This window comes from Myotis yumanensis, unplaced genomic scaffold (genome assembly GCF_028538775.1).
Source record: "Myotis yumanensis isolate MYYU_CA2020_CCGP unplaced genomic scaffold, mMyoYum1.0.hap1 SCAF_11, whole genome shotgun sequence".
In the NCBI taxonomy this organism is placed as follows: domain Eukaryota; kingdom Metazoa; phylum Chordata; class Mammalia; order Chiroptera; family Vespertilionidae; genus Myotis; species Myotis yumanensis.
Genome location: NW_027223762.1, coordinates 42716375 through 42741043, shown reverse-complemented (window position 1 = coordinate 42741043; position 24669 = coordinate 42716375).

Genomic DNA, 24669 nt, shown 5'->3' with positions numbered 1-24669 from the left:
CGTCCCACTGCCACCCGCCTGGGTGCATCACCCCAGCATCTGGTCCTCGGCCGCCTTCCAGCTTGGCTGCCTTCCTCCTGGCCTTCATGCTCCAACATGCAGGAGTTTCAGGAGAGGCTCTGAGGATGCCAGAACCCAGCCTGGCACTGAGGCCGTGAGGAGGGAGGGGCCCACTCTCCTGCTGTCCTTCACCCTCTCCGGGCTTTGGTTGGCCTCCTTTTCCCTCTCTGTCTCTTTTGTGTGTCCCCACCCCACCCAGGCCCTGGCCTCTTCCTGCCTTCTGCTCCCTGCTCCCCTTTCCTTGACCCTGTTTCTGTCTGTCTCTGTCACCATCTTTCTCCTGCACCCCATCTCTGCCTCCATCCCAGGTCTTGCTGCTTCTCCCTTTTTCTGTCTGCATCTCTTGCTTGCAGACTTCTTGCTCCATCATCACAGATTAGAGAGGCATGTCTTGTTCCCAATTAATCAGCAACAGACATATGACAAATACCTGTTAATGCTAATAATTAGATGGAGAGATCCTTCCCTCAACCTCCCCCCCCCCGCCCCCCCCGCCATCCAATTATCCTGCATAGGAACCTTCATCACCAAGTCACCTCTCAGAACTGAGGTAAGTCAAAGCCACAGATGGTTGTCTGAACTCCTACCAAGCAGGTGCTGTGTCAGGAAGACAGGCCTCCATTCTCCAAGAGTCTACAATAGAGTGGAGATGGTGGTGATAAGGGGGCAAGAATACAAACCCTGAGAGGAGGAATAACAATATAAGATAAAATAACCGTTCAAGGCAATAGTTGCAAGCTCTAGTTTAACGGAAGGAATGTGCAGCCATCGTGGGCTGAGGGAGCTGTGCAAACCCTATAGGGTTTGTGAGAGGAGAGCCAGCTGCTGGGAGTGGTGAGGGCACACGGGAAACAGGGCAGCCATTCCAGGCCGGGAAAATGTGAGCAATGGTGTGAAGATGAGAGTGTGCATGGAGCCAGGGTCCCCAGAGGTTAGCCTGCTAGGACCTCGGTGTTGGTGTTTGTGAGCAAATGGGGTAAGGTTGAGAGGCTGCTTGAGGTCAGATAGTGGATCTGGACTTGACTTGCTGGGCAGTAGGGAGACATGGCAGCTACTTGAGTATGGGGATGATGGGCCTCAAACAACGCTACTGTGAGCATCCTGCTTCCTCCTTTGACATCTAAGCATGAGCGGCTTAAACCAGGGATGTGGTCTATATCCATGAAGGCAGCTGTGCAGATCCTGGCCCCCACTGAGAACCAAACTCAAGGCCACAGCTTCTGTCTGCAGTGGGAGGCCTGCAGGGATGGGGACCATTGGGCATATGCCCAGGTGGGTCAGGGAAGGGACTTGTGATGGCTGTGTCACCCTGTGCTGAAAGCCCTCAGTGGCTTCTCACATGCTGAGGTCTGCAGGCCCTGCATGGCCTGGAACCTGTGTCCCGTTGTGTCTCCCTACATGAGGGTCTCCTCAGTGTACTTGACTGTCTCCCTACACACTGCCTCTCGGGGTGCTCTTGGGGGCTGTGCTCGGGGACTTCCCCAGGGACACCTGTGCTGCCCACTGCAGATGGTGTTTGGTCATGCCTGTGTGTCACACCCAGGATCCCTGGATCCTCAGCAGGCACCCTCGGGTGGGGCACTTGGCTACTAATTGGTGCCTGTAGAGCACTTGAGAGCATAAAGAATGACACCAGTGAGGAATGCAGCTACAATCCCAGTGTTTCTTGAGTCAGAGGAGGAGCTGGGGAGGGGTCAGCCCTGAGAAGCTCTTGGACCTGTCTCCTTCACATCCACAGGAGATCTGCCCTTAAGGGTGTTCACCCACTGGGAGGGCCCAGGAGACCTGCTTTCCAGGAAGCTCCCTCTGAGCCGTGACCTAGTCCTGGTCGCTTCTGCCCCTCTGGACAAGGTGGAGAGAGGACCCTGTGGAGGGTCAAGAGACCTGGGCTCTGATTTCTAAACTGGCTGTAAGGTCCGGAAAGGCCACTTCTTATGTCTGAACACCCACAGCGACAAGGAACTAAAGGCCCACCTCAAAGCAGCTTCAACAAGAAGCTTGTCTTCTCACTTAGCAGGGAGTCTCCGTGTACAGTGATCCAGGGCTGACTGATCTAGGAGGCCAGCAGTGCCCTCAACCCTCAAAGACCTGGGGTCCTCCCATCCTTCCTCTACCTAACCCAGCAGTTGGCACTGTCTCCCTCAGGATAGTGAATGGTGAGATGGCACCTGGTGAACACGGGGAGCTTCCCTCTCCTGAGAAGAGTGAGGAAACTTTCCCTTATGCCCCCAGGTTCCACAGATTGGGTGACACGCTCAGGCCAGGGGACTGAAACCCTGTCATCTGCCTTCACCACTGACTCTCAAAAGAAAACCACGAACCCAGCTGGCATGGCTCTGTGGTTGAGCGTTGACTTATGAACCAGGAGGTCAAGGTTTGATTCCCCATCAGGGCATGTGGGTTGTAGGCTTGATCCCAGTGTGGGGCGTGCAGGAGGCAGCCAATCAGTGATTCTCTCTCATCATTGATGTTTCTATATCTGTCTCTCTCTTTCCCTCTTCCTTCCTCTCTGAAATATATATATATAGAGAGAGAGAGAAAGAGAGAGAGAGAGAGAGAGAGAGAGAATGTGAGAGAGAGAAAGAAAACCCTGGTACACTGTGACTTTCCTGGTAATGGGAGTGCTGTGGCCTCTGAAGGTGGGGGCTGGCTGTCCTGCAATGCTGGAGACGGTCATGACCTTCCTGTGAATGTCATACCAGCCATTCATGGAGGTGAAAAACCTGCTTTTTATTATCCAAGCCTAGGACCTAACTCTGTTTTATAGAAGTGCTCTTGCCCAAGACTCATTTACCAGGTGAGCCGCCCACCACTTCTGAAGGTCCCACGGTCTGGGCAGTGCTCCGAGGGGCGAGCGGCCATGGTGTCTCGGGTCCGTGACGCTGCGGCAGTGGTTCCTCTGGGTGGGTGGTCTTGCTTAACCAAGTACATCTCGAAACACAGAATCTTATTAGCAATCGCTTTTCTTGTATTCCTCTTTTATGTTACTTATAGAATTCTGTTGATTTTTTTTTTCTTTGAAACTCTAGCACCTTCAGGATGAGTAAAGAGGGTGGCTCGAGATATTTGCTGTCAAAAGAGGGTATTGGGTTTGAGAGGGTTGTGAGCCCTTGGCTTAGGGCCTAAGCCTTAGGCTAATGAAGTTCATCCCTGGGGCCAGGAGGGGCCATTCTCTTTGATGATCAGGGATGATGAACTTGGGGACAAAATTGGGAGTTCCCCGCAACGGGTGAGGTGGAATGTCAGCTGGGAAGCCACCAACGCACCCGCTGCGCTGATCCTATGGGCGCAAGTTGCTCATCTGTGAAACAGGTTGATAATCTCAGCCCTGCCACCTTCCTCCTTGAGAGACTAAGGCAGGGATCTGTGAAAGTGCCGGGACGGGGGCAATTGCTGATCAAATGTGATGCAGAGGGCACTGCTGTGCCCCTGGGGCCCCGCAGTCACCTTTATTAATCCCTGTTCATGTCTTCAAGAGCCCATGTCCTCACAGTCCTGTAATTTAACCCCAGAGTCATGAAGGCCATGAACATCAAATAGAAACACAGTTACTGCACCTGCACCAAAGTGTGCCGTTCCTTAGCCTCCGTTCCCAGGAGGCTGAACACCAGGTTGGGTGACCCCTCCAGGGTAAGCCGCCTGCTGCTGGGCCCCGTGTTCAACAGAAAAGAAACAAATGGAGACGGTGAGATGCCAGGCACCAAGAAGAGTGGAAACGATGCAAATTCTACCTGGAATTCTCCCTGCTGCAAAGACCTGCCTTGCTCCCTCTGGACCTCCAGGCCTAGAGATTTAGATGCTGGCCCTCAGCTCCCTCGAGGAGGAAGCGGGGTTGTGGGAGTGGGAGAGCTTTGGCAAGGCCACCCCTTGCTTGAGCCATCTTGCTCTCAAATCACAGATTACTTAAGAGCAAGGCAGACCCCCTGGGTTTAAAACCAGAGCCTGGACTTAAGTCTGAGAGCCACATATTTAACCACTCGGTGCCTCCGTTTCCTCATCTGTCAATGAGATAAGAACACATCCTTGGATTAAAAGAAACAATGTAAATAAAGCTTTAGAACTGTGCCTGCACAATATGATTTAGCCACTGGCTGACTCTTTGTTGCTGACGCATGAGGTTCCAGGGCTGGGAGCTGCATGCTGCTGGGGTACCCCCATCCTTTAGCTGTAGTCCTAGGGATCATGACTCACAGATACTCTGGGGGAGCCGCCTCAGAATCTCTGCTTTCCCTCCCAGGCCTGGGGTGGCTGGGCCCATGGAATGACCTCAGCCAGAAGGAATGAGGGGTGAGGAGTCTATAGTCTGGGTGTAGCCCCTGCCTACCCCTGGGGCCCTCTCAGCCCCACCTTGTATCTGCTCCTTAGAGGCTGACCCACAGGCTATAGGATATGCCAGGGGTCACCCCAGTGACTCACTGTGGCCTCCTGGTCCAGAACCCCAGTGCACAGGAAACCCCTAACCCCTCCCTTCTGCAGCCCAGCCTTAGGTGCACCATTGACCCTGACCTCTAGATGAAACCTCAAGTTGGCCTGTGGCTGATGTGTGACCCTGACCTTTGACTGACTTGTGATCCTGGCCACAGACAAACTCCTGGGCTCAGATAGGGCTCCAGTTCTCGTCCCTGGCTGAGCGCTGGCCAATACATAGACTGACCAACCTCCAAGTCACGGAAGACACTCAGGGGATTTCTGGGATGAAGGCCCTGTCTCTGTACCACTCGTCCCTCCCTTCTGATCCCTTGGGTGCGGGCTGGCGTGCTCCATCAGCCTGGCAGCCTGGCTCCCTGAAGGTGGGGAGTACCTGCCTGGCCCCCCTTGCTGGGACTGCTCGCAAGGAAAGGGGCCTTGGCCTGGAAGGAGAAAGTGCTGACTGTGTCCCTTCAGTCGACTTCTCAGTGATGCTCCCAGAGGAACATACTTCCTCCTGCCCCTTCTGACTGCAGCTCCCAGACCGAAGGGACCAACCCTTCCCCATTAGCTCAGGGGCTCCCTAGCAGCAGCAGCAGAGCTCCCCAAACAGAACGGGTTTCTCTTTTTAAAAATTATTTACTTAGCCCTAGTTGGTTTGGCTTAGTGGATAGAGCGTCGGCCTGAGGACTGAATGGTCCCGGGTTCCATTCTGGTCAAGGGCACATGCCCTGGTTGTGGGCTCGATCTCCAATAGGGGGCGTGCAGGAGGCAGCTGATCCATGATTCTCCCTCATCATTGATGTTTCTATCTCTCTCTCTCCTTCTCCCTTCCTCTCTGGAGTCAGTAAAATATATTTTTAAAAAATCAAAATTAATTATTTATTTATTGAAACATCAGTATGAGAGAGGAATATTGTTCAGTCTCCTCCCACACATGCCACTACTGGGGATCGAACCGGCAACCTGGGTATGTGCCCTGACCGGAAATCAAACCCACCACCTTTTAGTGTATGGGAGGACACGCCAACCAACTGAGCCACACCTGCCAGGGCTGGACCAGATTTCTTAAGGACAGAACCATGTCTCTTCCATCAGATTGGAGGATCCCTGAGAGTAGGAGTTGTGTCTCAATCACCCTAGAGGGGGTCCCCAACAAAGGGATAAAAGCAGACTAGGTGCGAGAGTTGTACCAACTTGGTTTAATCATTTATTAGCTCTCAGTCCTCTTAACCTCTCTGAGTTCAGCTTTTCTCTGCTGCAAAATGGGGCCAGTGACACTACTTACCTCATCGAGTTGGGAGGATTAAATGGGATGAGCTTCAGGAAGCAGTGGGCGTGGTCCCTGGAGCTCGTAAGTGCTCAGCAGACGTCAGAGGTCACAGATATTGTACGATCGTCATGATAGAGGCTCCATAATGTTAGGGTAGGGAGTCAGTGACACTGAGCTCTTCCCACCACCCCCTAAGCCAGGGGCTTCTCACTGGAGAGGGGCCAGGTAAGGGTGTCTAAGCTGGCCTCCCTTGCCACCCTCATTTCTTGTGGTTTCTCGGGGGTTCCAGGCCTATAAGCCTTGGTCTAGCGCCTCTCCACAGAGCTCCTCTCTGCCCTTCAGCCTAAGCAGGCCCCCACCTTTCTACATCATCCCGTTCTTGCCTGACCCAGCCTACTCGCTCCAAGAAGCCTCCTGGGTTGACGTCTGCCAGGACCTGGCTCTGTAAGGCTAAGTCACAGCAACCAGGCCTGATCCTCCACTGCTGATGGCCTTGCCATGATCCCTGGCTGCCTGATTCTCCAGAGACAGAGAGGATCCAGGACCCAGGCTGCCCCTCCCACTATGGACTAAGGGTGAGGCCACTGAACCAGAGCCACAGTCCTGGGAACATCCCCATAGCACCCGGGACCCAAACAGGTACCCACACTGCCCTGGGGAGTGTCTGGTTTCTTTTACTTGCTCTTCAATTAAGCAAATCACTTAAGTCATTTTGAATTACTCCAGTTGGCCACTCGGGGCTTTCTCCTTCGGGAGGCTTGATTATTAAGAAACAGGACAGGTGCCAAGATCAGCCATGATTTCATGAACTGGGGGCACACTTCCGGTGGGTGGGCTGGGGGATCCTGCCCACAGACGATCACGGAGGAGAGAGAGATGAGCAGGGCAGGTGCTCCCATGCATATGCCCCTGGACTGACTTCCAGGAGAGAGACAGGGAACAAGGCTATGATGCCCTGTACGGTCGCTTGGCCAAAGCAAGATGTGAACTCGCTGCCCAGGGGACTGGGACACCCTTTTTTTTTTTTTTTTTCCAATCAGCTACAAACTTTGTGTGTTTTTCTCTTCTTTTCGGTTATTATATTTTGTTAAGAGCAACATTATATGAAATATTTTATTGTAAGTTACTTCATGTCTTCTCTGGCAGTAAGTACAGTGTAATTTTAAAGCATCAAATAGTGGGATTCAGAAGAAGAGTTCACAGACAGTTAAAGGGAACTCACAGGAATATTCTGCATCTTATCCTTTTGGTTGGAGGCAACCTGAAGCAACAGGAGGTGGAAAAAGTCAACTTTCTGGGGCCTGAAGACTCAGAAACAAATTCCAGCTGCAGCCTCTGGTTGTAGTGAGCAGGCAGAGCAGGGCTTTGGCCCAGACCGCGGCTCTCTGTGGAGGGAAAGTGGCCTGGGTTTAGGGCTGCAAGCCCAGACTTTCGGCCCAGCTCCCCCTCTCTCTAGCAGTGGGAGCCTGGGCAGATCCTCTGTGTATCTGGAGTTAAATGGGAACAAACAAGGACCTGACCTTGGTTTTCATGGGCCTCCCCTGAGCCAATGGGTGGATTTTTAAAAAATACATATTTTGCCGAAACCGGTTTGGCTCAGTGGATAGAGCGTCGGCCTGCGGACTGAAAAGTCCCAGGTTCGATTCCGGTCAAGGGCATGTACCTGGGTTGCGGGCACATCCCCAGTAGGAGATGTGCAGGAGGCAGCTGATCAATGTTTCTAACTCTCTATCTCTCTCCCTTCCTCTCTGTAAAAAATCAATAAAATATATTTTTAAAAAAATACATATTTTTATTGATTTCAAAGAGAAAGGGAGAGGGGGAGAGAGAGAGAAACATCAATGATGAAGAGAATCATTGATTGGCTGCTTCCTGAACGTCTCCCACTGGGGATTAAGCCTGAAACCTGCTCATGTGCCCTGACCGGGAATTGAACTGTGACCTCCGGGTTCACAGTTGATACTCAACTACTGAGCCATGACGGCTGGGCTAATGGGTGGACTTTAATAATTTTTCTGATCAGGGCTGGGTTGCACACTGCTCTTGCTGCTCAAAGAAGAAACTGGGTGGGTTTGTTAAGACTTCAGGCCTGAAAAGGCCTCCTACACCCAGCTCCTAGAAGAGGAATCCATGCGTTATAAGAATGGCTATTCCCTGGCCTCAGAGAGACCCACTCCTAACCTGAGGTCCGGTGCCTTCTGGTCACTGCCTTTCCCACTGGCCCAGGTCCTCCCAGCATCCTGGAGTGACCAAGCACATGTACCAGAGCTAGCCTCCCAGTGTGCGGGTGCCCTCCTTGGGCTCTGGGCAGGAGGAGCTTGCTGAGCAAGCCATAGGATCTTCTAGGAGTGTCTCCTGACCTGGAAAAGGGCTCAGTGGCCCCTGATACACCTGCCTCTCATGATGCTGTGCTGACGGCACAGTCAACATTTCCTGAGCACACGCCAGGTGCCACCCACTGAGTGGAACACCTGTTCAATCCACACAACAGCCCCATGAGTCAGGTGTCATTATTACCTTACTTTTACAAACAGGGAAACCGAGGCACAAGAAGTTGTGTCACACAGTTAGGAAATAGTGGATTACGAACGTTCTCTTAACCATTACAACCTGTGGACTCTCATTCCTTCATTCATTCCACACGTGCTTATTGAGTGGGTACCATGTGCCAGGTGTTAAGGATCCATTAGTGGGTGAAACAGACTAAAAGCTCTGCCCTCCTGGAACTGGCATTCCAGAAGGAGAAGAAAGACAATAAACAGAGCACACAGTAGGCAAGTAGATTGTATAGTATGCTGGCTAGAAGGTAGTAAGTGGCATGGAGAAAAAGAGAGAAGAAAAAGAGAAATAGAGAAAGAGTGGAGAGAGAGAAAGAGTGGACTGGGGATGCTGGAGAGAGGGGAGAGCTGTGTTTTAAGTGGGATGGTCCTGGAAGGCCTCATTCCACCAAGACTTAAAGGAGACAAGGAAGGGAGCCATGTGGCTACCTGGGAAAAAGACACACATGTAAAGCCAACAGGGGAGCGGGTGTAGCCAGAGGAAGGCTGAAGGCATAGGACGATGGAGAAGGTAGGAGGCCATTATAAAGCCTTTCTCCTTCCTGCACCCCAGAACTGAGTTGGTTATATTGTGTGAATAGGAGGGTGGCTGCATCATCGGGGCTTGGGCTTCTACTTTGAGACCCATGGGCAATCTTTGCAGATTCTCAGCACTTCAGCAACTTGATGTTTACAAAGGCACCTCTGACTGCAGTGGGGAGAGCTGATGGGAGGGGGCCGAGAGCAGGGGTCCCCCAGTGGTCCAGGGCAGACCATGGGGTCTGGATGGTGAGGGAGAAGATGTGCGGTGAGAAACAGAGGGGTTCTGGATCTATTTTGAAGGTGGAGCCAAAGGATTTGCTGCTGGATTAGATGTGGGGTGGGAGAGAATGAGAGGAATCAAAACGTGTGGCCTGAACAACCGGAAGGATGAGTTCCCATTTACGGAGACACAGGGTGGGGAAGCTCTTCTCTGGCGTGTGGGGGATGATCAGAGGTCAGTCTCAGGCATGTTAAGTCTGAGCTGCTCATGCTGCATCCCAGGCAGAGCTGTTGAGCCAGCAGCTGGACCTGCAGGTCTGGGGTGCACGATGCCCTCTGCAGACTCGTTTCTGGGTCTCTCTCTGTCAAACGGATGGGCTCTTAGGGGAGGCTGAGGAAAAGGCCTTGCAGTGTGTGCCTGCAGAACTGGGACTTGTACCTGCTATTCCCCGGGAAAGGTTCTCTTGTGTCCTTGGCCTCCTGGTGACAGCCAGGACAGGAAAGGGTTGGGGCTGGCTGAGTTCACCAGGCCGGGGGACAGAGATGGGAACCGAGGCCCACGTGACTTGCCTGGGCCAGCGAGGAAAAGCGGCAGAGCTAGAACCCAGGCCTCTGGTGCGGGGCTCAGATTTGTGCATGGCGTGGTAGCACTCATGGAAGCACCCTGACAGGTCTGGAATGCGGGAGTGTTACTGGGCCCATTGGCTGGCCAGGGGCGTATTTTGGTAGGATTTCCCTCTCACCCAGTGACTGGGACCAGCACACACTCTTCCTGCTGGGAGAGGCCCAGGCCCCTGGGTGGGGGCCCCACACTCAATCCTTGCTCCCTGATTCATTCCAGCTCTCGGTTGTCCTGAGTCACTTTCTTCCCAGAGGAGAGCTGCGTGTTTGGCAAATCCCTGGATCCTGGGGGAAGGAAGGAAATTGGAGCCCAGGATTGGTCCTGTGCATAGGTGAGGCAGGCAGCCACCCACACCTGCCCCAGATATCTGCCCTGGCTTGGAATTTACTCACTTGTCTGTCTATGCGATCATCAATTCCTGAGTAATCAACCATCCCCATTCAGGCGCTCAGCATTGTGCCCTTTACAAATAACCTTGCAATCGTTTTATTTTGCAGATGAGAACATCAAGACTCAGAGAACAGAAAAGGCTGGTTCAAAAGTGCCCGGATAGTAAAGAGGAGAACCAGAGTGCAGACCAGCTTGTCCGGCTCCAGGAGCTCTTCCATATACCATCTCCACTGTCCCCAAGCCTGGCTGTTCTTTCCAACTCTTGGTCCCAATTCTCCACTCTAGGAGAGCAAGCTGTGACTTTGGGGAAATCTCTCCATTAGCCTTGATCTTTGGGTGATGGGAGAAGGAGGAGATATGGGATATTGATGAACAGCCTCATGGGTGACTCTGCAGCAATGGAGGGACAGCAGCTGTGGGAGAAGTCTCTGGTGGTGGGTGCCTAACAGTTCCATGGAAGCAATCAGAACATGAAAGAAGCAAGTAGGGCAAAAGGCAGCCAGAGGAAAGGAATGAACTTGCATTCAGAGGCCAGACCAGAGGATGTGTGTGTGTGTCTGGGGGGGGGGGGGGGGAAGGGGGGGGTATAAGGTGAAGGAGGGTCAGATTGCAGAAGTTTCTAAAGTCTATGGAATGTTCTGGGTAGTACCGGTGAGGGGTTGAGGTGCCTCTTCTCCCAGGAAGCCTTCCAGTGCTAACTCTGCTGGTTTCTCAGCTCCAGCCAGCTCACCTTCCTTCGCTGGTGTAGCCTGAACTTCAGAAGGAAAGCATGAAACTTCCTGGGTCATGCCCTCTCTCCCAGGGATCAGGGCATGCAGCTGCTCACAGGATACCCACACTACTGCAAGGAATTGTGGGATGTCAGGAAGCCCAGAGACTCTCCCAAGAAGGATCAAAGTTCAGAAGGAGGGCCAACCCCATAGACAAGTGGACTGTATTTTACTTAAGATGTATCCAGAAATGTTCTCTCCAAATAGCCCCAAGTGAATGTTATGGTGGCTGGAATTCAAGCCATGGAGATTCACCCTTTGGACTAAGTCATATCCCCTTATAGGCAAATTTCCTTGGAAGGGGTCTCACTGTTCCCATCACCATGGAAGCCTTAATCTAACACTTTCCTCTCTGGGTACATGGGGGTGGGATGGGAGAGCAGAGCAGAGAAGGGAGGCCTGAGAACCCCAAGGGAAGGCTGAGTGCCAGAGGCACCTTTGGGCCACTTTGCACTTGTGTTGTGTGTTTGAAGGCTTCACAGCGATCCATCCCTAAGTTTTGCCAGTGCCCCAATAGTCAAGTCAATAGCCCTCTTTCAATAAGACTCTTGGTGTCTCTTGGGCTTCCTTGTAGAGGGGGTGTAGGAGCTGATCTAGGGGAACTGTGAAAGGGGGTCTTGGAGTCCAGTTCCCCTCAGCAGGAAGAATCTAATTCAGGGAAAGAAGTCTGGGCAGGCAGTCAGTCTGCACAAAAGATCAAGCTGGAAAATAGTGCCATCTAACCCGGATTTCCACCTGTGGCCCCATCCGTAACTCACCAAGTGCAAAGTAGCTTCACCCCCACCGAAATAGACAGTGTCCTTGAGCAGAACCAAGAAAACATTATGCCAACCTATCTTGACCTTGTATTTCTGCAATAAGCATATACATGTTGCATGATGCCGGTACATGCCACACCTCAGGGACCCAGTCAGAGCTGCAGTCAACCGAAATCCCACAACCAAATAATGCATGGTGCATACAGCATTATTTATTTGGGAGAAAGGGTTGGTTTTATTATATAAGGCTCAAAGTCTTTGACATGACCCTCAAAAACAGGTCCAGTTTAGATAAAGGAAGACCAAGAACTTGAGGAAGGTAGGCAGTTGATGAGCATAAATCAGAATAAAAATAATCTTCAAATATATTGTGAATAAGACCTAGTAATAATCCTATATAATAAAAGGCTAATATGCAAATCAACTGAATGGCAGAATGACCAGTTGCTATGATGCGCACTGACCACCAGGGGGCAGATGCTCAATGCAGGAGCTGCCCCCTGGTGGTCAGTGCACCCCCACAGGGGGAGCACCGCTCAGCCAGAAACCAGGCTCATGGCTGGTGAATGCAGTGTCAGTGGCAGGAGACTTTCCTGCCTCCTCGACAGTGCTAAGGATGTCCGACTGATGGCTTAGGCCCGCTTTTCTTGGGGAGCCATCGGTCAGACATCCCCCAAGGGCTCCTGGACTGCGAGAGGGTGCAGGCCGGGCTGAGGGACCCTCCTGAGTGCAAGAATTTCGTGCACTGGGCCTCTAGTATGTATATAAGTTAGAGCACGTGGCTAATAGTGGCTAGTTGTACTAATGGGAAGATTGTGAAATAAAGACAAATCCAAGTAAATTAAAATATATTACATTTACCACAAACAGTTGATCTTTTATTTTGAACATAAAGAAGAAAGCATGTAATTTATATTACTTGAAAATTTATTTCTCCATTTCTACTAAATAAAGGCTGAACACAAATAGTTTTTAATAGCTCATTGGGACACTGAATTATTAGCTTCCTTGCATTCCCCCTGATGAGAATGGCCGGTGGCACAACCACTGCCTATGGGAAATTGGAAAGACACAGCTCCAGATTTGTGATATAATAATAGACGTGCTTCTTATTAGTGATTTCAATAACAAGGTCCAGCAGCAGGTCTAATGATCATTGCAATTCCAGTGTAGTGACGAGCATTTTGATATTTCAAGGTATCTTTGCAATTGTAATGTGATATGAAAATACCTGGTTTCTATTGGTGACAGAGTCACAGGTACTTTGTGAACAATTGACCCTTGAGCAGCATGGGAATTAGGAGCACTGACCCCCCAGCCCCATGTTCTAGTAAAAAATCCACAAATAACTACAGTTGGCCCTTTGCATCTACAGGTTCCTAACTCTGGATAAGAAATACAGTTGACCCTTAAACAACATGAGTTTGAACGGTGAGGGTCCTCAGTACTGATGTCTTGTTTACACCTGTGTCCTGCCTCCCCATGCTCTCCCCGGTGGCTGCTACTCATGGCTCCCCCTCTGCCCACGTCTGCCTGCCCCTATGAGTCAGGGCCTCAGCCTGGCCTGCTGCCAGAGCCCCCTGATCCTCTGTGTTGGTCTCCCATTGGTTCTCCACAGGGAAGCCAGGCAAGATGCAAAGTTCCTCATGTCATCCCTTCCTTAAAAATCCTTCAGTGGCTTCTGAGTACGCTTATCCCAAGAACAGGAGGCAGGCCTCGGCCTCCAAGGGCCTGGCCACGCTGCCTTTCCAGGACCAGCAATATCACCTTCCACTGGTCCCTCCGTACCCACTGTGGCTTCCTTTAATTCCTGGCTCGTGCCATGTGCCCATCCACCCGGCCTTGACACTAGCTGTTCTCTCTACCTGGGGCACTTCTTGCTCAGCTTAATACCTTGGGAAGCCTTCAGCTGTTGCTCAGACATGGCTTTCTCCAGAAACCTTTCCTGCTCCCGGCAGTGGTCCTGTCCCACACTGGCTGCTCCGCTGAGTGCTGGTTTATTGTAACATGCACTTTACCTCTCACACTGGGGATGGGTGGAGGTCTTCATGAGGCAAAAGGGGGCACCGTGAGCATCCTGTCACCGGAGAACCACGCAGCACTGGGAGAGCTCTTGCGTGAGGCTTATAGCTGACTTCAGGAGCAAGCTCAGGGCTGGGACCCCTGCCCATAGGCCTGCGGCATATGACAGGGACAGGCAGTTCCCGTGTGAGGCACGCAATGCTGTGCAGGCTCTGATGGCACCGGAACCTGTGATCTAAAGTCCCCAGTCAGTTTTCATTTTACTCTTCTTTGCTCTTCTGATCTAGGCTATAAGTTCCAAGGCAGCACAGGTGGTGCCGGTGCCCAGCACCTCGCATGCACCCTGCATGCATGCACCTGGCAGGCAGAGTTCAACTGTGGCTTCTGCTGGAATGTGAGAGTTCTCCCCGGAAGAGCCCGTGTCCCCTCCCCCTGTCTCCCCGGGCCTCTTGAGAATCTGCCCACCCTCCGGTGGGCGCTAGGGGGCATTTCCTCATTCACTGCTAAATTGTGCAGGAGGGTTGCCAGGGCCTCATATCCAGTCTGGCGGGGCCTGGCTCTGAGGGAGCTCCCGGGACGGAGTAAGAGTTTAACAAATGTGTGCCTAGTTGAGTGTCAAGTTTGGAGGGCTGGACAGGATGACCTCATCGGAGGAGGGTGGGCCCTTAGAGGAGGGAAAAGAAGGCCAGCTGCCCCAGGTCAGAGTTCGATTTGGGGTCAGGTGGTGGGGCCCAGGCTCAGGGGAAGGTGCTGAGGTGTCTGGGGAGTTCCACACCCCACGATCTGGGCTGGGTGCTCAGATAGGATCCTGGCACACCCCCGGCGGCCTGCTCCCACCTGCTCCTGGGGTGGGGGCAGCAGGTGGGGCCCACGTCACCAACCGGGCCAGTGGGCGGAGCTGGCCTTGCTCTGGGGAGATGGCAATCACACAGACACTCCTCAGTGGAAAATCACTTCATCACACGGCCCCTTCCTGGGAATGAGAACAGGAAAAGCCTGGGAGACACGGGGCCAGAGGGCTGCCACCAAGTATCTGGGTCTGTGGAGGGTACCTAGGCTCCTCTCAACCTGGAGGCAGGTGGGTGCGCCGCACATGGGCAGTGCTCAGACTGGATCAGGGTGAGCTGAAGGTCAGTCCTGGGCAATGTAGACTGTGGCCTTTTAGGGCCTTGGAAAGCAATAGCAGTTTCCTCCCAGCCCTTGGGGTCTCTAGAATCATCTCTAAGCAGACCTGGCGGGCCTGGACTAGCCCCAGTCATGGTCCCCTGAGGTCTAAGCTCCCAACAAATGTGTGCCTAGTTGAGTGTCAAGTTTGGAGGCAGCGGGTTGGACAGAATGACTTCCTTGGAAGAGGGTGGGCCCTTGGAGGAGGGAAAAGGACAGGTACCTGAGGTCAGAATTCAATTTGGGCTCAGGGGTGGGTATAACCGTGTCTTTGGTCTGGGTCAGCTTGGGGCTGAGTGCTCTGGATACATTTTAATGGGGCCATGGCTACTGGCCCCTTTTGGTCAGGGTGCACAGGCTGAGGAATGTCCATATCATTTGCTAATTAGTTTGCTTAAACACAAGGACTTGTACATAAGACATAAGTACACATTCTCAGACTCCGGCATGTGCTTCCCCACTCATGTCTACAAATGAAGACATTTTCTTGCAGGACCACAGACATAATCAGGCTCCTGTGGGCCAATGTGCAGAGACTTCCATGCAAAGGTAGACGCATGCGCTTCAGACAGAAGTGATTTCCCCGTGCCGGCTCAGCTCCCCAGTCCTGCCCGGATGGTGGGCAGTCAGACAGAGTCCCTTCCAGTCTCTTTTCCATGCACTTAGAAAACATACTTGCAGTTGAGCTGTTTATACAATTTTTATCTCATGTCATGAAATACTTTTTATTAACATCATTTAAAATCATTGCATAATCTACTGTCATATGGGTGGACCATAATTTATTAAACCAATCCCTTATTATTGAGCATATAAGTTGTTTTCAGTTTTTCACAAGACTGTGCATAAATCTTTATCTACCTAGCAGATGATTTCCTTGGGCTGAATTCCCAGAAGTCACAATACTGTCAAAAGGTAAGACTTTCCCCCCATTTATATTGAGATAAAATTGACATATAAAAGGCTAAGACTTTTTTTAAAGGCCTTTGATACATATTGCCAAATTTACTGATGATTAATTTACATGCCCACCAGTAGTTCCCTTGCCAAGCCTAAATACTCTTAACTTAAAACTATTAATTTCATGTGCAATTTTTTTGGTCATTCTTTTAGTTTGCATTTGTGGATAATTAATGATTGCAAGCATTTTAACATGTTTGTTAGCCATTTATATTTCCACTATTTTTTCTATTTAAGTACTTTTACCATTTATCTATTTTGGTCCTAGCTTTTTAAACATATTGATTTATAAGAACTCTTTATGTATTAAGGACATTAACTTTCTCTTTACTGACCATATTTGTTTTAAATATTATTTCCATGATTCCTATTTGGCACTATCCAGTGTATTGATTTTATATTTTTCTCATTTTAGTTTTTGATATAGAGAAAATATATATGCTAAACGGTCAGATTGAAAAATGTTTACTTCAGAACTGCTACATTCACCTTTTCCCCCATTTAGTTTAAGTTAAGAATGCTCACCCTACCCAGTTTGGTTCAGTGGATAGAGTGGGCCTGCAGACTGTAGGGTACCAAATTTGATTCCAATTAAGGGCACATGCTCAGGTTGCCAGCTCAATCCCCAGTAGGGCGCATGCAGGAGGCAGCCAATCAATGATTCTCATCATTGATGTTTCTATCCCTCTCTCCCTCCCCCTTCCTCTCTGAAATCAATAAAAACATATTTTTTAAAAAAGAGAGAATGCTCTTTTCTATTCTAGATGTTAAATATTACCTTTCTTCACCTGGGAAACAAAGAAGAAATACATTATCCCTGTTTCAAGGGGCTTACAAGGAACAGAACCCATGGAGTATAGTGCCTGTGTTATCACTGATCTGACTGTGAGTCAGAGATGTGTCATGCAGTTAGGGTTCAGGAAAGGAGAGCTACACTGCAGGGAGGAGATGGGACTTTTTGCTGCTCAAGGTTGTAGGGGGCTAGGAGAGGCATTATTTATTCATCAAACACGCGCATAGACTCATTATGTGCCAGGCACTGGGTTAGTGCTTTTTAACTATTGACTGATTCAACCCTCATACTAACTTCCTGAATGCATTCCCCATTTTATAGATGAGGAAACTGAAGCCCAAAGAGTATAAATAACTTACCCAAGACAGTACCTGGAAGGGCCAGGATTTGAACTCAAGAAGTTGGGTTGGGTTGCTTATGGCTAAGGAACTTGAATGTTCAAAGGAAGGATTTAGATCAGCAATTGGCAAATTTTTCATGCAAGGGGGTAAGTAGTAAATATTTCAGACTTTGCAAGCCAAGAGGAAAAAACCGAGTTTCATAGGTACTTAATATAACTAGAGAGAAAAATTTCCACAAATTTCTATTGATGAAATTGAAATAATAACAATTATATATACGTAAAATAGACCCTAATATGCAAGTAGACCAAACAGCGGAACAACTGAACAACTGATCACTATGATGTGCGCTGACCACCAGGGCCCGCGCAGAACATGGTGGGTGTCGGCAGCAGGTGGGATGGTGGTGCAGGTGAGTGGGGGCACCAGACCAAGGCGGGGCACCGGTCGCTGTCATCAGGGTGAGACTCTGGTGGTTACTGAAAATTCTTTGCTCCCACGTGCTGTGGTCTCACTGGGCACTTGTACCTGCTGCTGGTGCCAGCCCCGCTCACACCCGCTGCCGGCACCCGGCGCTGGCCCCAATTGCTTGGCACCATCAGCAGGTGCGAGTGGCAGCTTCCAGCCCCGATTGTCCCTCAGGACTTCTCCCCCTCCCCCTGCTCCTGAGGGGCAATCAGGGCTGGCAGCCACCTCTTGCACCCACTGCTGGTGCCGGGCCCACTCGCACCTGCAGCCAGCGCCAGAGCCACCACTTGCATCAGTTGCTGATGCCCATCAGCAGGTACGAGTGGCAGCTGCTGGCTCTGATCGCCCCTGAAGGCTCCTCCACCTCCTGCTGCTCCTGAGGGGCAATCGGGGCAGCAGTTGTGCTTGCACCTGCTGCTGGCACTGGCCCCAATTGCTCCACGCTGTTAGCGGGTGCGAGCAGGGCTGCTGGCAGACAGGGAACCGAGGGCTGCTGTGGGAGGGGCCAGGCAGGGGCCCAGAGGATGGGCTGAGACCCACCCCTGTGCCCACCTCAACCTTGTTGCCCAAGTTCCTTTCAAGGTACACGAATTCATGCACTGGGTCCCTAGTGTGTGTGTGTGTGTGTGTGTGTGTGTGTGTGTATAATAAAATGAGTCTACTAATGTGAACAATGTAAATTTTTCCGGGGGATATAACATTTTGCTTAATAGGGGTTTAAAGTTAGTGGTCTCTATCATCTGATTGTGAATGTTCATCTATAAAAAACACTCTCAACCCATAGCTAGTGTGCTCAGTGGTTAGAGCGCCGGCTCTCACACTGAAGCAGGGGTCCTCAAACTACGGCCACGGGCCACATGCAAATACAAATATTGTATTTGTTCCCGTTTTGTTTTGTTTTTTACTTCAAAATAAGATATGTGCAGTGTGCATAGGAATTTGTTCATAGTTTTTTTTTTTTAAACTATAGTCCGGCCCTCCAACGGTCTGAGGGACAGTGAGCTGGCCCCCTGTTTAAAAAGTTTGAGGACCGAGAGAGAAAAAAATGGCGGAGGCTTAGACGGACGTGTTGGTCCTTCGTCCCGGAGCAGATAGGGGCGAGCAGCTGAAACGGGTAACAACCAGCCCGATCAAGCTGGGGAGGTTCAGCTGAGAGACAGTCTGCAGCCAGGAAAGACAGAGAACTCCTGAAAAATGCGGATGGTTAGAGATTGAGGCTGAAACTTCCCCCTGGGCGCCAGCGCAGCGGCGAGACCACGCCATCTTGGGAAGCGGTTACCTACCGGCATCCAGAGATCGGCTACTAACCCAGCGGCTACTAACCCGGAGGCGGCGACTTGCGGGCGGCGCGACTGCGGGAGCCCAGAGGAGGCCTGCGCCCCTCCACGGAGGGGCGGACACTCCTGGGCGGCCAGCAGAGGCACAGCGACCACGCCATCTTGGGAAACAGAGCTGCTTGAGACTAGGATCCTGGCCTCAGCACCACCCAGTCTGATCTCAGACGCATACCAGGACCCTGCAGCCACTGGGGACAGAGTCCTGTGACCACAGCTACAGACCTGCAGACACGGAAAGTTCGGAGATCCCTGCTGCAGATCCGTGAGTAGCAGAGCCCATCCCCCCTTCCCCCAGGATCGCGGGCAGTGCCAGAGTAACTAACTGATAGACCTACCCCTTGCCGGGGCCTCAGCGCTGCAGAAACTTTGGCCTGAAAGTGCGCGAGCACCTTAGAACTGATCCTATGCGCACTTCGGGCTTCAGAGCCCTGGGCTGGGAGCAAAAACGCGCACAGCACCAGGAACTAATCCTGTGCGCACTGCTGGCATCAGAGCCCTGGGCTGGGAGCAAAAACGCGCACAGCACCAGGAACTAATCCTGTGCGCACTGCTGGCATCAGAGCCATGGGCTGGGAGCAAAAACGCGCACAGCACCAGGAACTAATCCTGTGCGCACTGCTGGCATCAGAGCCCTGGGCTGGGAGCAATCGCGTGAACGGGAGTTTGTCCGCCTAGCACAGGCCCAGAAACCCCGTTTCTCAGGGCAGGAGGCAGCACCAAGCACCAGTGACTTGACTGTGTTTCTTATCACCTGCGCCTGAGATCCTGATTTCCTGTGCATTCATACTAAGAGCCAGTGAATCCAATTCCTGGTGCAAGGGCACACAGGGACCCTGATTCTCAAGGTGAGGTTGCGCGAAGCAACAGAGACTCTGATACTGAACTCTTGGGGAACTCTGACTCCTGGCGCAAGCTAGGGGGCTCTGCTCTGGTGCTAAACACGCGTCAGGGGGGCCTCTATTTCAGCACAGTGCAGGCAGGGTCCCTAATTCTAAGGGCACGCGCGAGGCCACATTGAGTGTTGGCAACACTGACACAGAGCGAGCCTGGTTCCCACCAACCAACAACAACCACACATCTTAGTGTCAGAGCTCTTCAGTGACACTAGGGTGGTGGGAGCCTCCCACTGCGCACGGCCCAGGCCCACGCAACTCAACCTTTGAACCATCAGGAGATAATCAGAATGAAGAGACGACACAATACCCAGAGGAAAGACAATGAAGAATCACCAAGAAAGGAAATTAATGAAGCTGAAGCATGCAACATGACAGAAAAAGAATTCAGAATGATGGTTGTACAATTCATTCACCGGATGGATGAGAAAATCAACAACCTATGCAAGAATCAGGAAGAAATGAAAAGTGATATAGCTACAATCAAAAACACCATGGAAAGTTTCAACAGCAGACTAGAAGAAGCAGAAGACCGAATTAGTGAGTTAGAAGATAAGGCAGAGAAACAAGCTCAATCTGAACAGCAACTGGAGAAAAGAATTAAAAAACAGGAGGAGAGCCTAAGGGAGCTTCAGGACAACATGAAACGAAGTAACATACGCATAATAGGGCTGCAAGAAGGACAAGAAGAGCAGCAAGGATTAGAAAATCTATTTGAAGAAATAATGACAGAAAACTTCCCAGATATGGGGAAGAAAAAAGTTACACAAATACAGAGAGTCCCAGGCAAGATGAACCCCAAAAGACCCACACCAAGACACGTCATAATAACGATGGCAAATGTACAAGACAAAGAGAGAATCTTAAAGGCTGCAAGAGAGAAACAGAGAGTTACCTACAAAGGGTCCCCCATCAGATTATCAAACGATTTCTCAACAGAAACACATCAGGCCAGAAAAGAATGGACGGAAATCTACAAAGTGATGCAAAGCAAAGGACTGAATCCAAGAATACTCTATCCAGCAAGGCTATCATTCAAAATTGAAGGGGAAATAAGAAGCTTCACAGACAAAAAAAGGCTAAGGGAGTTCATCACCACCAAGCCAGCAATGCAAGAAATGCTAAAGGGACTGGTGTAAAAAGAAGAAATAAAAAGCCCAGAAAGAAAGCAGCCACAAAAAAATAGAAATGGCTACAAACAAGTACCTTTCAATAATAACTTTAAATGTAAATGGACTAAATGGTCCAATCAAAAGATATCGAGTGGCTGAATGGATAAAAAAACATGACCCATACATTTGCTGTCTACAAGAGACCCACCTCATTAGAAGGGACTCACACAGACTGAAAGTGAAGGGATGGAAAAATATCTTTCAGGCAAATGGAAATGAAAAAAAAGCTGGGGTAGCAATACTTATATCCGACAAAATGGACCTCAAAGTGAAGGCCATAACCAGAGATAAGGAAGGCCACTTCATAATACTAAAGGGATCAATACAACAAGAGGATATAACCCTGATAAACATATATGCACCCAATGCAGGAGCACCCACATACATAAGAAAACTCCTGGAAGGTATCAGGGGAGAGATCGACAACAATACAATCATAGTAGGGGACTTTAATACACCACTAACATCACTGGATAAATCCGCTAGACAAAAACTCAGCAAAGAAACAGCAATCCTAAATGACTCACTAGATCAGATGGACTTAATTGACATCTTCAGAACACTTCACCCCACAGCTGCGGAATATACATTCCTCTCAGGTGCTCATGGGACATATTCAAAAATAGACCACATATTGGGTCACAAGCAAAGTCTCCACAAATTCAAGAAGATTGAAATCATAAAAAGCATCTTCTCAGACCACGATGGCATAATGTTAGAAATAAACCACAATAAAAACAACCCAAAATACTCAAACACTTGGAAGCTGAATAGCATGTTATTAAATATTGATTGGGTTACCGATGACATCAAAGAAGAAATTAAAAACATCCTGGACACTAATGACAATGAAAACACAACAATCCAAAACCTCTGGGACACAATGAAAGCAGTCCTGAGAGGGAAGTTTATAGCTCTACAGGCCTACCTCAAAAAACAAGAAAAAATGGTAGTTAATCATCTAACTCTACAACTCAAAGAATTAGAAAGAGAGCAACAAGAAAAGCCCAGAGTGAGCAGAAGGAAGGAGATAATAAAGATTAGAGCAGAAATCAATGAAATAGAGACCAAAAAAACAATACAGAAAATCAATGAAACCAAGAGCTCGTTCTTTGAAAGGATAAACAAGATTGACAAACCCCTAGCCAGGCTCACCAAGAAGCAAAGAGAGAGGTCCCAAATAAACCAAATCAGAAATGATAGAGGCGAAATAACAACAGACCCCAAAGAAATACAAATGATTGTTAAACAATACTACGGACAACTCTACTCCAACAAACTAGACAACCTGGAGGAAATGGACAAATTCCTAGAAAAATACAACATTCCAAAACTCAATCAGGAAGAATCTAAAAATCTCAATAGGCCAATAACGATGGAAGAAATTGAAGCAGTCATCAAAAAGCTTCCAGCAAACAAAAGCCCAGGACCAGACGGCTTCTCAGGGGAGTTTTACCAAACTTTTAAGGAAGAACTGAAACCTATCCTCCTCAGATTACTACAAAAAGTCCAAGAGGATGGAACACTTCCAAACACATTTTATGAAGCTAGCATCACCCTAATACCAAAACCAGGTAAAGACAACACAATGAAAGAGAATTACAGGCCAATATCCCTCATGAACATAGATGCCAAAATCCTCAACAAAATCTTAGCAAATCGGATCCAGCAGTACATCAGAAGGATCATACACCATGACCAAGTAGGATTTATCCCAGGGATGCAAGGATGGTACAACATCCGTAAATCAATAAACGTGATACATCACATAAACAAATTGAAAGAAAAAAACCACATGGTCATATCAATTGATGCAGAAAAAGCATTTGACAAAATCCAACACCCATTTTTGATAAAAACTCTCAGCAAGGTGGGAATAGAAGGATCATACCTCAACATAATAAAAGCCATATATGACAGGCCCACAGCCAACATCATACTCAATGGACAAAAACTAACACCATTTCCCCTAAGAACAGGAACAAGACAGGGATGTCCACTCTCTCCACTCCTGTTCAACATAGTCCTGGAAGTATTAGCCATTGCAATTAGACAAGAAGAAGAAATAAAAGGCATCCAAATTGGAAAAGAGGAAGTAAAACTGTCCTTATTTGCAGATGACATGATATTATACATACAGAACCCTAGAGACTCCATCAAAAAACTACTAGACTTAATACATGAATTTGGCAATGTAGCAGGATACAAAATTAACCCCAAGAAATCCGAGGCATTTCTATATACCAATAGTGAACTTTCAGAAAGAGAGATTATAAAAACAATCCCATTTACCATCGCACCCCAAAAATTAAGATACCTAGGAATAAACTTAACTAAAGAGGTAAAAGACCTCTACTCAGAAAACTATAGGACGTTGAAAAAAGAGATAGAGGAAGACATAAACAGATGGAAGAACATACCATGTTCTTGGATTGGTAGAATCAACATCATTAAAATGTCCATATTACCCAAAGCAATCTATACATTCAACGCACTTCCCATTAAAATACCAATGGCCTTCTTCAAGGATCTAGAACGAACTCTCCAAAAATTCATCTGGAATAAAAAAAGACCCCGAATAGCTGCAGCGATCCTGAGAAAAAACAAAGTAGGTGGGATCTCAATGCCAGATATCAAGCTGTATTACAAAGCCACTGTTCTCAAAACTGCCTGGTACTGGCACAAGAACAGACATATAGATCAGTGGAATAGAATAGAGAGTCCAGAAATTAGCCCAAACCAATATGCTCAATTAATTTTTGACAAAGGAGGCATGAACATACAATGGAGCCAAGATAGTCTCTTCAATAAATGGTGTTGGGAAAATTGGACAGATATATGCAAGAAAATGAAACTAGACCACCAACTTACACCATACACAAGAATAAACTCAAAATGGATAAAGGACTTAAATGTACGACAGGAAACCATAAAAATTCTAGAAGAATACAAAGGCAGCAAAATCTCAGACATATGCCAAAACAATTTCTTCACTGATACAGCTCCTAGGGCAGTTGAAACTAAAGAGAAACTGAACAAATGGGACTACATCAAAATAAAAAGCTTCTGCACAGCAAAAGAAACCATCAACAAAACAACAAGAAAACCCACCTCGTGGGAAAACATATTTGCCAACGTCATATCTGATAAGGGCTTAATCTCCAAAATTTATAGGGAACTCATACAACTTAACAAAAAGAAGATAAACAATCCAATCAAAAAATGGGCCAAGGATCTAAATAGACACCTTTCAAAAGAGGACATTCAGAAAGCCAAGAGACATATGAAAACATGCTCAAAGTCACTAATCATCCGAGAGATGCAAATCAAAACAACAATGAGGTACCATCTCACACCTGTCAGAATGGCCATCATCAACAAATCAACAAACGACAAGTGCTGGAGAGGATGTGGAGAAAAAGGAACACTTGTGCACTGCTGGTGGGAATGCAGACTGGTGCAGCCACTATGGAAGGCAGTATGGAGGTTCCTCAAAAAATTGGAAATGGAACTCCCATTTGACCCTGTGATCCCACTTCTAGGAATATATCCCAAGAAACCAGAAACACCAATCAGAAAGGATATATGCACCCCGATGTTCATAGCAGCACAATTCACCATAGCTAAGATCTGGAAACAGCCTAAGTGCCCATCAGTAGATGAATGGATTAGAAAGCTGTGGTACATCTACACGATGGAATACTATGCTGCTGTAAAAAAGAAGGAATTCTTACCATTTGCAACAGCATGGATGGAACTGGAGAGCATTATGCTAAGTGAAATAAGCCAGTCAATGAAGGAAAAATACCACATGATCTCACTCATTCATGGATAATAAAGACCATTACAAACTTTTGAACAATAATAGATACAGAGGCAGAGCTGCCTCAAACTGATTGTCAAACTGCAGTGGGAAGGCCAGGGAGGGTTGGGGGGGAGG